This window comes from Aotus nancymaae, unplaced genomic scaffold (genome assembly GCF_030222135.1).
Source record: "Aotus nancymaae isolate 86718 unplaced genomic scaffold, 86718_ANA_hifiasm-v0.15.2.pri h1tg000033l, whole genome shotgun sequence".
In the NCBI taxonomy this organism is placed as follows: Eukaryota; Metazoa; Chordata; class Mammalia; order Primates; family Aotidae; genus Aotus; species Aotus nancymaae.
In genome coordinates, this window is record NW_026988447.1 from 27730307 (window position 1) to 27740847 (window position 10541).

The following is a 10541-nucleotide window of genomic DNA, read 5'->3' on the forward strand; positions in this document are numbered from 1 at the left end:
GAGATTAGATTCTGAATGTGTTAGTGGTTTTGGTGCCAACTATTTGTCCTGTTGGATAGCATTCATTGACTAGAAACAACACTGTCCAGTATAATAAAACACATTATATAATGTTTTTCCCCAGCGAATAGAATCACTAAAGAAATTTCTAGAAAAAAAAAGTATTTAATTTAGCTTTTAGGGTAAGATTTTAGTGAACAAGTTGGAAGAATTATGAAAGTTAAATATTATTATTTGAATTTCACATATGGATATATAATTTTAAATAATCATTGCTCAGTTTAATAATTAATAAAAAACTTATTTTATGACATTATTTCATATGGATAGTGATTTCCAGGGGAAAAAATGGATTAAGAGTATATTAGCGGCTCACTTCGGCAGCACATATACTAAAATTGGAATGATACAAAGAATAGCATAGTCTCTGCAAGATGTTGACAGGCAAATTCGTGAAACACTCTATGTTTTTAAAAATACAAAATAATTAAATTAGCTGTTTCCTTTATCAAGTGGCAAGATGATGAGAAGATTATGGGCATTACTACTTCTCCTTTAGGAACGAGAATTCTTCACATATCAGAAATGCTTTCATTCAGAACTAGGACAAGGAATGTTCCTTTGCAGTAGAAGATTCTATGAAGATTGTGGTTATATCTATAATGTCTCTAACAGAAAACAAATAGAATGAAAAATTAACTGAAGTTTTAAAATTCATTTTGAGATTAGGTGGTAATTAATTAAATTCACAATGCAGTGATTTTATTGTTATTAAAATGTCCAGAATAACAGGTGTTAAAGTCACAATGCAGATATTTTAGTCATACAGAACTTTCGATAAAGAAAATACGTCACATTTTTCAAAAGAACTCAAGGAGTAGCAAAGTATTCTGAGCCTTTCAATTTTACTTCTCACATCTCTCATTCCTTCCCATTCCCTGAATCTCCAGATTGTTACCTTAGTTCACTTCTTCATACCTATAAACTCTAAGCAAGTCTCCCTACTAGTAAGTTCACAGAATTACTTAACTTCTAAAATGGTAAATTGACCGTGTTAACTCCCAGCTAAAACTTCACTAGCCTACCATAATCTGAATGAAGACATTTAATTTGTTATATCCCTCCCAGCACAGGGGCTCAAACCTGTAACCCCAGAACTTTGGGAGGCCCGAGGCAGGTGGATCACCTGAGATCAAGAGTTTGAGACCAGCCTGGCCAACATAATGAAACCCCATCTCTACTAAAAATACAAAAATTAGCCAGGTATGGTGGCACACTTATAATCCCAGCTACTCAGGAGGCTGAGGCAGGAGAATCACTTGAACCTGGGAGGCGGAGGTTGCAATGAGCTGACGTTGCGCCATTGCACTCCAGCCTGGGCAACAAGAGTGAAACTTTGTCTCAAAAAAAAAAAAAAAAATTGTATGTCTTTACAGTCAAAATTCTTATAGTATGACATTGAAGGCAACCTATAGCTGCTAATTCCACAATCCATACCTGTTTAATCTCTCTCCAGACTTATTTTCTGTCCTTACTCCTATTTTCCTACAGCCTCCAGCTACCTTCCCTCCCCTATAGATCCAGACATCCTAAATGATTTAACAGCATTCCTTGAACTTGTCATCCTGTTTTGTGCCTCAAAGATCTTACACAGGTGATTCACGCCATCTAGAAAGACACTATCCATCCCTCAACCAACCCAACTCCTTTCTAATTACTCAACTAAACATTACCTGCTTTGTAAAGTCTTTCTTCGTCTGACTGAGCTGACCTGATGACAACTTCCTCTGTGCTATCCTGTGCCTTTATTATTGCATTTATCATTCTGATTTGCAATTATTTGTTTATATTTTGGAATCCCTCACTGGAATGAATGTTGCCTGAAAGCAAAGAATACATTAGGGCCTTCGATAATTTGCTGAATGAAACTGTGAGGCTTGTGGAGCTGTGGCCTGTTTTATAGAGCTGAACCCTATGAATCTGCTGGTATTTGGCCATTTCTGATCTACCAAAACAGCCATTTCATAGGTTGCAACCTAACTATATTCCAAAAGGTAAATCTTGGCCAGATGCGGTGGTTCATGCCTGTAACACCAGTACTTACGGCAGGTGGATTACCTGAGGTCAGGAGTTCAAGACCAGCCTGGTCCACATGGTGAAACCCTGTCTCTACTAAAAATTCAAAAATTAGCCAGGCATGGTGGTGGGCACTTGTAATCCCAGCTACTGGGGAGGCTGAGGCAGGAGAATTGCTTGAACTGGGTAGGCGGAGGTAAACAAAACCAAAAGGCAAATCTTGAGAAAAGTTCAGATTGTTTAACTTCACTAAAATAAGTCTAACATCTGGCTGGGTGCGGTGGTTCATGCTTGTAATCGCAGCACTTTGGGAAGCCAAGGTGGGTGGATCACAAGGTCAAGAGACCATGCCCATCCTGGCCAATGTGGTGAACTCATATCTACTAAAAATACAAAAATTAGCTGGGCATAGCAGCATGTGCCTGTAGTCCCAGGTACTCGGGAGGCTGAGGCAGGAGAATTGCTTGAACCCAGGAGGCAGAGGCTGCAGTGAGCCGAGATCATGCCATTGTACTCCAGCCTGGCGACAGATCGAGACTGTCTCAAAAAAATAAATTAATTAAATAAAATAATAATTATAACTTCTGATATAAATGCGAACATTTCTCAGATTACATAGAAACTCAGCTAAAACATTTCTCACATAGAATTTCTTTTCCTTAAAGAAATCAGGCTAGGGCCAGGTGCCGTGGCTCAATCCTGTAATCCCAGCACTTTGGGAGGCCAAGGCGGGCGGATCACAAGGTCAGGATATCAAAACCATCCTGGCCAACATGGTGAAACCCCATCTGTACTAAAAATACAATAAAAATTAGCTGGGAGTGGCGGTGTGCGCCTGTAGTCCCAGCTACTAGGGAGGCTGAGGCAGGAGAGTTGCTTGAACCCAGGAGGTGGAGATTGCAGTGAGCGAGATTGCACCACTGCACTACAGCCTGGGTGACAGTGCGAGACTCTGTCTCAAAAAAAAAAAAAGGAAAAAAAATCAATCAGGCTAAGCTGGATGCAGTGACGAACACTGTAGTCCCAGCTACTAGGAAGACTGAGGTGAGAGGATCAGTTGAGCCTAGGAGTTTGAGGCCAGCCTGGGCAACACGGTAAGGCCGCCCATCTAAAAAAAATCAGCCTGTTTTTCATTTCTCAGTACAAAGCCCACTTGTAATGCTGAATAGAATGTTCATTCCGTTTGTACTTTTTTTTCTTTGCTGGGGAGGTGGTGGTGGGGAGGTGAGGAAGGAGCATCCTATTTATTGATATCTTGCTCAGGTTTCCCTCTAGACTGTTGCCTTTCGTAACAAACTAGACAGGCCCAAGCATAGGACTGGGGTTTAACATCGCTCTGGGAAGCCTTTTGAGCTTTGGAACAAGCATCACCACATTAATCAGTTTACTGATTGTAACTGCAGCAATCAGAGAACTGTTGCTGCAGGCAGATTCCAGTGCAATTACATGTGCCATCTCACATTATTTTAGCTCCACTGCTCCCGAAGAGATTGTTTCCCAAGTATTCAAACCTGACTCTTCATATAAGAGCAACTAACTTTCTCCTAAACTGAAAGTTAACAAATACTCAATATCCTCACAGTATTCCTTAAAACCCACTCAGGAATCAAGTCGGTATAACAAAGTTGATATGAGCGCTCTAAAAAGGACACAGTGGTGTCCTTAAATATAATGCTTGTGAGCTGAGGAGGGGAGCAGATTTGAACCCATCTTCTGTCTTCTTGCTCAGCCATCTGCCAATAAACTTTTTTCTCTAAAATAATAAAAATAAAATAAAATAAATAAAGTTGATATGAGAGCTTATATAAGTTCTTGCAAAGACATTTTTTGTCCAATCATATCTCACTTCAAAAGACTTATTCAGGAAACAATAGTAATGAAGCAGGGTTCCAGGACCATCTTAAGTCCCTTTTACCTGTTGGCTGTTTGGTTGCAGTAATATTTCCTGCTTCTCCCTACAGTTCAATTTCCTGTTTCCTCAGAACTCAGTATTAATTGGAGGCAGAGTTTCTCATATTTTTGCCAGCACACATAGTTGGCCATCATCTGGACTGTCTGCAATTTCTTCGCATGAATGAATTTTTTGTCTAGTCAAGTTCCCATAGTTTGAAGTCTAATAAAAATATAGTGCTAAAAATATACCATTAAAAACTGAAGGACCTGTTCTCATACTCATAGATCTTGCTTAAAAAAAAAAAAAAAAAAAAACTGAAGGACCCAGGCACGGTGTCTCATGAGTGAAATCCCAGCACTTTGGGAGGCCGAGGTGGGTGGATCACCTGAGGTCGGAGTTCGAGACCAGCCTGACCAAAATGGAGAAACCCTGTCTCTACTAAAAATACAAAATTAGCTGGTCATGGTAGCACATGCCTATAATCCCAGCTACCCAGGAGGCTGAGGCAGAAGAATCACTCGAACCAGGGAGGTGGAGGTTGCAGTGAGCTGAGATGTGCCATTGCACTCCAGCCTGGGCAACAAGGGTGAAACTCCGTATTAAAAAAAAAAAAAAAAAAGGAAGGAAAGGATGTGTGTATAGGGGGGTGACTTACCCTACTAAATATAAAGACTAAAAGCTATTAACAATTAAGATAGTTGGTAGCGGACAAATACTTAACAGAAAAGAATATGGCCCTGAGATAAATGCTCACACGTATTTGTAAATTAGTATCTGACTGTTTACAAACCAGGGAGGAAATTATGGGCTCTTCAGTAAGAGATGTGGAAACTACTGGATACCCATATGGAAAAAGAAAATAAAGTTAGCCTCTTACCTCATAATATAAGCTGAAAAAATTGCAAATGAATTAACAATTTAAAAATACAAAGAAAAATTCTAAAATTTTTGAAAGAAAATACTTTAGTGACTTCAGATAAGGAGGGATACCTCAAGACACAAAATTACAAAACAGAAGGAACCAATTGATAAATTGAAGTATAAAGATATAAACACCTTTTGGGTTTTTTTGAGACGGAGTTTCTCTTTCGTTGCCCAGGCTGAAGTGCAATGGCGCAATCTCGGCTCACCACAACCTCCGCCTCCTGGGTTCAAGCGATTCTCCTGCCTCAGCCTCCAGAGTAGCTGGGATTACAGGTGGGAGCCACCGCACCTGGCTAATTTTGCATTTTTACTAGAGACAGGGTTTCTCCATGTTGGTCAGGCTGGCCTCACACTCCCCACTTCAGGTGATCTGCCTATCTCGGCCCCCAAAATACTGGGATTACAGGTAAACAACTTTTTTGTTTTGTTTTGTTTTTTTAGATGGCCTCTTGCTCTGTTGCTCAGGCTGGAGTGCAATGGTGCAATCTCAGCTCACTGCAACCTCCACTTCCCTGGTTCAAGTGATTCTCCTGTCTCAGCCTCCAGAGTAGTTGGGACTACAGGCACGTGCCACCATGCCCGGCTAATTTTTGTATTTTTAGTAGAGACAGGGTTTCACCATGTTGGCCACGATGGTCTTAATCTGTTGACCTCATGATCTGCCCTCTTTGACCTCCCAGCATGCTGATTTTACAGACATGAGCCACTGCATCCAGCTGGTAAACAACTTTTATACAACAAAAGTCACCATAATAAAAGTGAAAAAATAAGCCATAGGTAGAAGATATATGCAAGATATAAAACTAGCAAAAGACTAAGATTCAGAATATTTGAACTATTTCTACCAATGGACAAGGAAAAGAGAAACACTCTAAATGAAAATTCACAAAGAATAAGAATTCATACAAGAAGAATGCTGAACAGCTAATATATATATATGTGAAAAGATCTTCAACTATGCTGGTAACCAGGACAATGCAAACAAAAAATAATATGTAAACATTTTATACCCATTATCTTTACAAAAATTTCAAAAATCTAACAATGCCAAGCAATGCATATGTATAGTGCTTATTGGTAGAGCTGATTTGAAAGGGAATTTGACAATATCTAGTAAAGATGAGGATACACATACCCTATGACCTAACATTTCATTTCTAGGTATGTACTCTATGGAGACTGTCACATGTGCTCAAGATGATATATACCAGAACAGCACTGGAAACACTGTAATAGCAAAAAATTAGAAATGAATGAAATTAATATCAATAGAAAATGGAGAAATAATTTATGGTTTGTTGATACAACTGTGTCCTGGAAAAGTCAGATTCTGCATGGATTTTAATCTGTTTAAATCTTTTATTTATTTTTCTAGGAAAGCAACTTACTTAAATACTCTTATAAGCACTATATATCAATTGTACATCTAAATTAATAAGAAACTTTTGGTTTAATTATAATAACATTACTGAGAAAAGCCAACCTCTCAGGTCAAACACAGTCTATAATTTTTTTTCTACATTTTTTTCCTTCTTGTACCAAGGATAGTGCTGACACACAGTTTATAATTTAAACTTAGAGTAAACAAACTTTCTTTCTTTCTTTCTTTTTTTTTTTTTTTGAGATGGAGTTTTGCTCTTGCTGCCCAGGCTGGATTACAATGGTGTGATCTCTGCTCACCGCAACCTCCACCTCCCAGATTTCAAGCGATTCTCCTGCCTCAACCTTCCAAGTAGTTGGGATTACAGGCATACACCACTACACCAAGCTAATTTTATATTTTTAGTAGAGACGGGTTTTCTCCATGTCAGTCAGGCCGGTCTCAAACTCCCAACCTCAGGCGATCTGCCTATCTGGGCCTCCCAAAGTGCTGGGATTACAGGCATGAGCCACTTCGCCCGGCCTTAACAAACTTGCAATGGCAATCATTATAACCAATATAATTACCTGTAATACAAAATTATTCTTGTTGAACTAAAATAAAACTTTTGAGGTTATAGAAAAATTGTTTTGTTTTGTTTTTAATAAATAGGCTTAGAAAAGCAATTTCCTGTTGCTGAGATAGAAAAACCATATAGATTTCACTTAAATTTTGTGGTAACTGGTATGCGAATATAATATTCAGCCTTGTTGTTCTTTATAAACAAAAGATAATTGTTAATCTTGTGTTTGACACTCTAAAAATCTCATTTTGATGACTTCTTAACACTTTTCATTGTGTCATTGGAATGAAATTTAGGACCTACAATTTCAGTTTTGCTTCAGCTTCACTGTTTCTGAAAAATTATTTCCCATGGATAAATCTCAAAATTTTAATGTTGAATGGAAAAAGCAACTTGTAAAAGAAAAAATATGTCGAGTATGATGCCTTATACTTAAAAATAAGAAAAATGTTATCTGTTGTTTGTAGATACCTATGTGTATTATAAAAGTATAAAAATATGCAGGGCAATGATATGTACTTTAGGATAGCGATTACCTCTGAGAAGGAAGGAAGAGAGGGGAATGAGATGGGAAGGAATACAGAGAAACTTTGCCTGTATTTTTATTGCATTATTTATTTTGGATGATGCGAAGCAAAAAAATAGCAAAATGTTAGGATATTTTCAAGCAAGATGGTATGTACATATGTATTTATTATACTATATCTTTTTCTGTATGTCTGAAATATTTTGAAATAAGAATGTTAGATAAAAGTGAGCTAGGCCAGGTGAAGTGGCTCACACCTATAATCCCAGCATTTTGGGAGGCCGAGGCCGGCAGATCACCTGAGGTCAGTGGATCACCTGAGGTCAGGAGTTTGAGACTAGCCTGGCCAACATGGTGAAACCCCTTCTCTACTAAAAATACAAAGAAAATTAGCTGGGTGTGGTGGCAAGCGCCTGTAATCCCAGCTACTCAGGAGACTGAGGCAGGAGAATCACTTGACCCAGAGAGGTTGACATTGCAGTGAGCCCAGAACATGCCATTGCACTGCAGCCTAGGCAACAAGAGTGAAACTCCATCTCACACACACAAAAAAGTGAGATAAAGCTGGGTATGATGGGTCATGCCTGTAATCATGCCACTGCACTCATCCTAGGCAAGGGAGTGAGACTCAGGAAAGAAAGGAAGGAAGGAAGGAAAAGAAAAGAGAGAGAGAGAGAAAAGAAAAGAGAGAGAGAAAGAAAGAGAAAGAAAGAAGGAAAGGGAAGGAAGGAAGGAAGGAAAGAAAGAAAGAAAGAACAGAAGAAAGGAGGGAGGGAAAGAAAGAAAGAGAGAAAGAAGGAAGGAAAGAAGAGAGAGAGAGAGACAGGAGTTCAGTGGCTCACGTCTATAATCCCAGCACTTTGGGAGGCTGAGGCAGGTGGATAGCCTGAGCCCGGGAGTTCAAGACCAGCCTGGACAATGGAGTGCGACCCATCTCTCTCTCTCTTTTTTTTTTTTTTGGAGATGAAGTCCCACTCTGTTGCCCAAGCTGGAGTGCAGTGGTGTGATCTCTGCTCACTGCAACCTCCACGCCTTGGGTTCAAGCAATCCTCCTGCCTTAGCCTCCCAAGTAGCTGGATTTACAGGCACCTGACACCATGCCCAGCTAATTTCTGTATTTTTTAGTGGAGACGGGGTTTCATCATGTTGGCCAGGCTGGTCGCAAACTCCTGACCTCAATTGATTCACCTACCTTGGCCTCCCAAAGTGCTGGGATTACAGGCATGAGCCACTGTGCCTGACTTCTATCTTTTTTAATTAAAAAAAAAAGTGGTATAACATCACTGTTTTATGTTTAATATGGTACTTCATAATTTTTTCAAAAACTAGAATAATAATTAGCTAACTGGTCCTTTTAAAATAGAAGAAACATGTATTTGGCATATTTGAAATAGAAAAAAATACATTTGGCAGCATTATTGAGAACTTGTAAGGCTTGAGTTTTACTCTCCTTCAGCACTAAACTAACTGTAAGACCTTGAACACATCACATATCCTCTCTAACCTGTAAAATGAGAAGGTTGAACTAGAGTGTCTTCTGAGTTTCCTTGATTCTAAAAAGTTGAGATTACTACTGTACCTGTGAGAATGGATGGAAGAAAAAAATCTGTGCTGCCATTAAGAGACCTATTCTGAGGCTAAATAGCTGCCAGGAGACTTGGGAACCCGTGTTCGCCGTGAAGGCAGACGCTGGCTATGATGTGAAAACCGTAATGCGGCAATGCCTATAAATCCTACCAAAGAGTGAGGCACATCATGAACTTCATCTTTTAGGAATGTTGAGTCTTATTTTCTGCCCCTTGTCCCTATAGTTAATATCTAAATTATACTGTTATTTTTTTCTCTGAACTTCTCATCGCTCTTCTGCCACAAACAGAACATTATCCTTCCTTATCAATCTGGCTGATTCTAGATTGTTTGTTCTCTTAATGATCTTAAAATCCTTCTCTCAAATGCCACTTCTGTGGTCTATTAGGCTTCAAAAATTCTACAGCAACCTTCTAAATAAAGTTAAAAATATTGACTGCAGGCTCCAGCACTTTCCACCAGTTAGTTCTGTCTTTCTTTTTGTTTTCTTTTTGAGGCTGGAGTGCAATGGCACGATCTTGGCTCACTGCAACCTCTGCCTCCTGGGTTCAAGTGACTCTCCTGCCTCAGCCTCCCACATATCTGAAATTACAGGCATGCTACCATGCCTGGCTAATTTTTTCTATCTTGGTAGAGATGGGGTTTCACCATGTTGGCCAGGCTGGTCTCAAACTCCTGACCTCATGATCCACCTGCCTCGGTCTCCCAAAGTGCCGGGATTACAGGTGTGAGCCACCGCACCCAGCCCCGTTAGTTGTGTCTGCCTTCATTACTCTTCATTTCTTTGCTGATTTACAGTCTATAAGTCCATCAGGTACTTTTGCTTCTTTATTTTTCATAGATCATTTCCACAGTCATTTCATTTTTGCCTCTTGGCCTTTTCAGAAGATGCTCTGAATATTTGCAAACAAATTACTTTCTCCCTTTAATTATCTCTGTTCTTCCTTTCAGCATTATCCCAAGAGAAATAAAATAAACTTGCATTATATATTTATCATTTATCATCATATATCATGTCATGTATTGGTTGATTTTATTTTTGTCAGTTTATTAGAGCTTGGTGTCACATGCTGATACATAATTGTCGCAATTAAAACTGGGAAACATGTTCCTCTCTGCACTTGGCTTCCTTCTTCGTGGAAATGTGATTAGCAGGTTAGAGGATGATAGAAATCAGGTCAGGCTTGGGAATTAGAAACTGTGTGTTCCGGTTATCTCTGTTTTGTTTCAAGAACAAAACCTATAGTCCCCACTGTAAGACTTCTAGAAAATGTATGCATGAGTGAAAGAAGAGGCCACTAAAAAGAAACTGGTTGGTGCAGCATAAGATCATCAGTACTACTAGAAAAATATTTCAAAGGTAATGTCTGACTTGTGGATAAATAGTGTAAATAAGGTATCACTCCTTATCTGGGCCTCTGGGTTACAATCTACATAAGGACCCAAAATATTCAGAACAATTGGCTTCAGCATAAAAAATAAATAAATAAAGGACCCAAAATATCTTGTTAACCTTTCTCCACAGCGTACAGATCAGTGCTAGAACATATAAGCACTCAGAGTTAGTTAGCGATGATTAAGAAAATGTTTT

At 39.0% G+C, this 10541-nt stretch overlaps 1 non-coding gene across 1 annotated transcript; it reads left to right on the forward strand.

Moving 5' to 3' along the window:
• Positions 1-370: 370 nt before the first annotated feature.
• Positions 371-472, forward strand: LOC135277850 (U6 spliceosomal RNA). Its single transcript, XR_010345429.1, has one exon. It is a non-coding gene; the product is annotated as a U6 spliceosomal RNA (small nuclear RNA).
• The last annotated feature ends 10069 nt before the right edge of the window (positions 473-10541 follow it).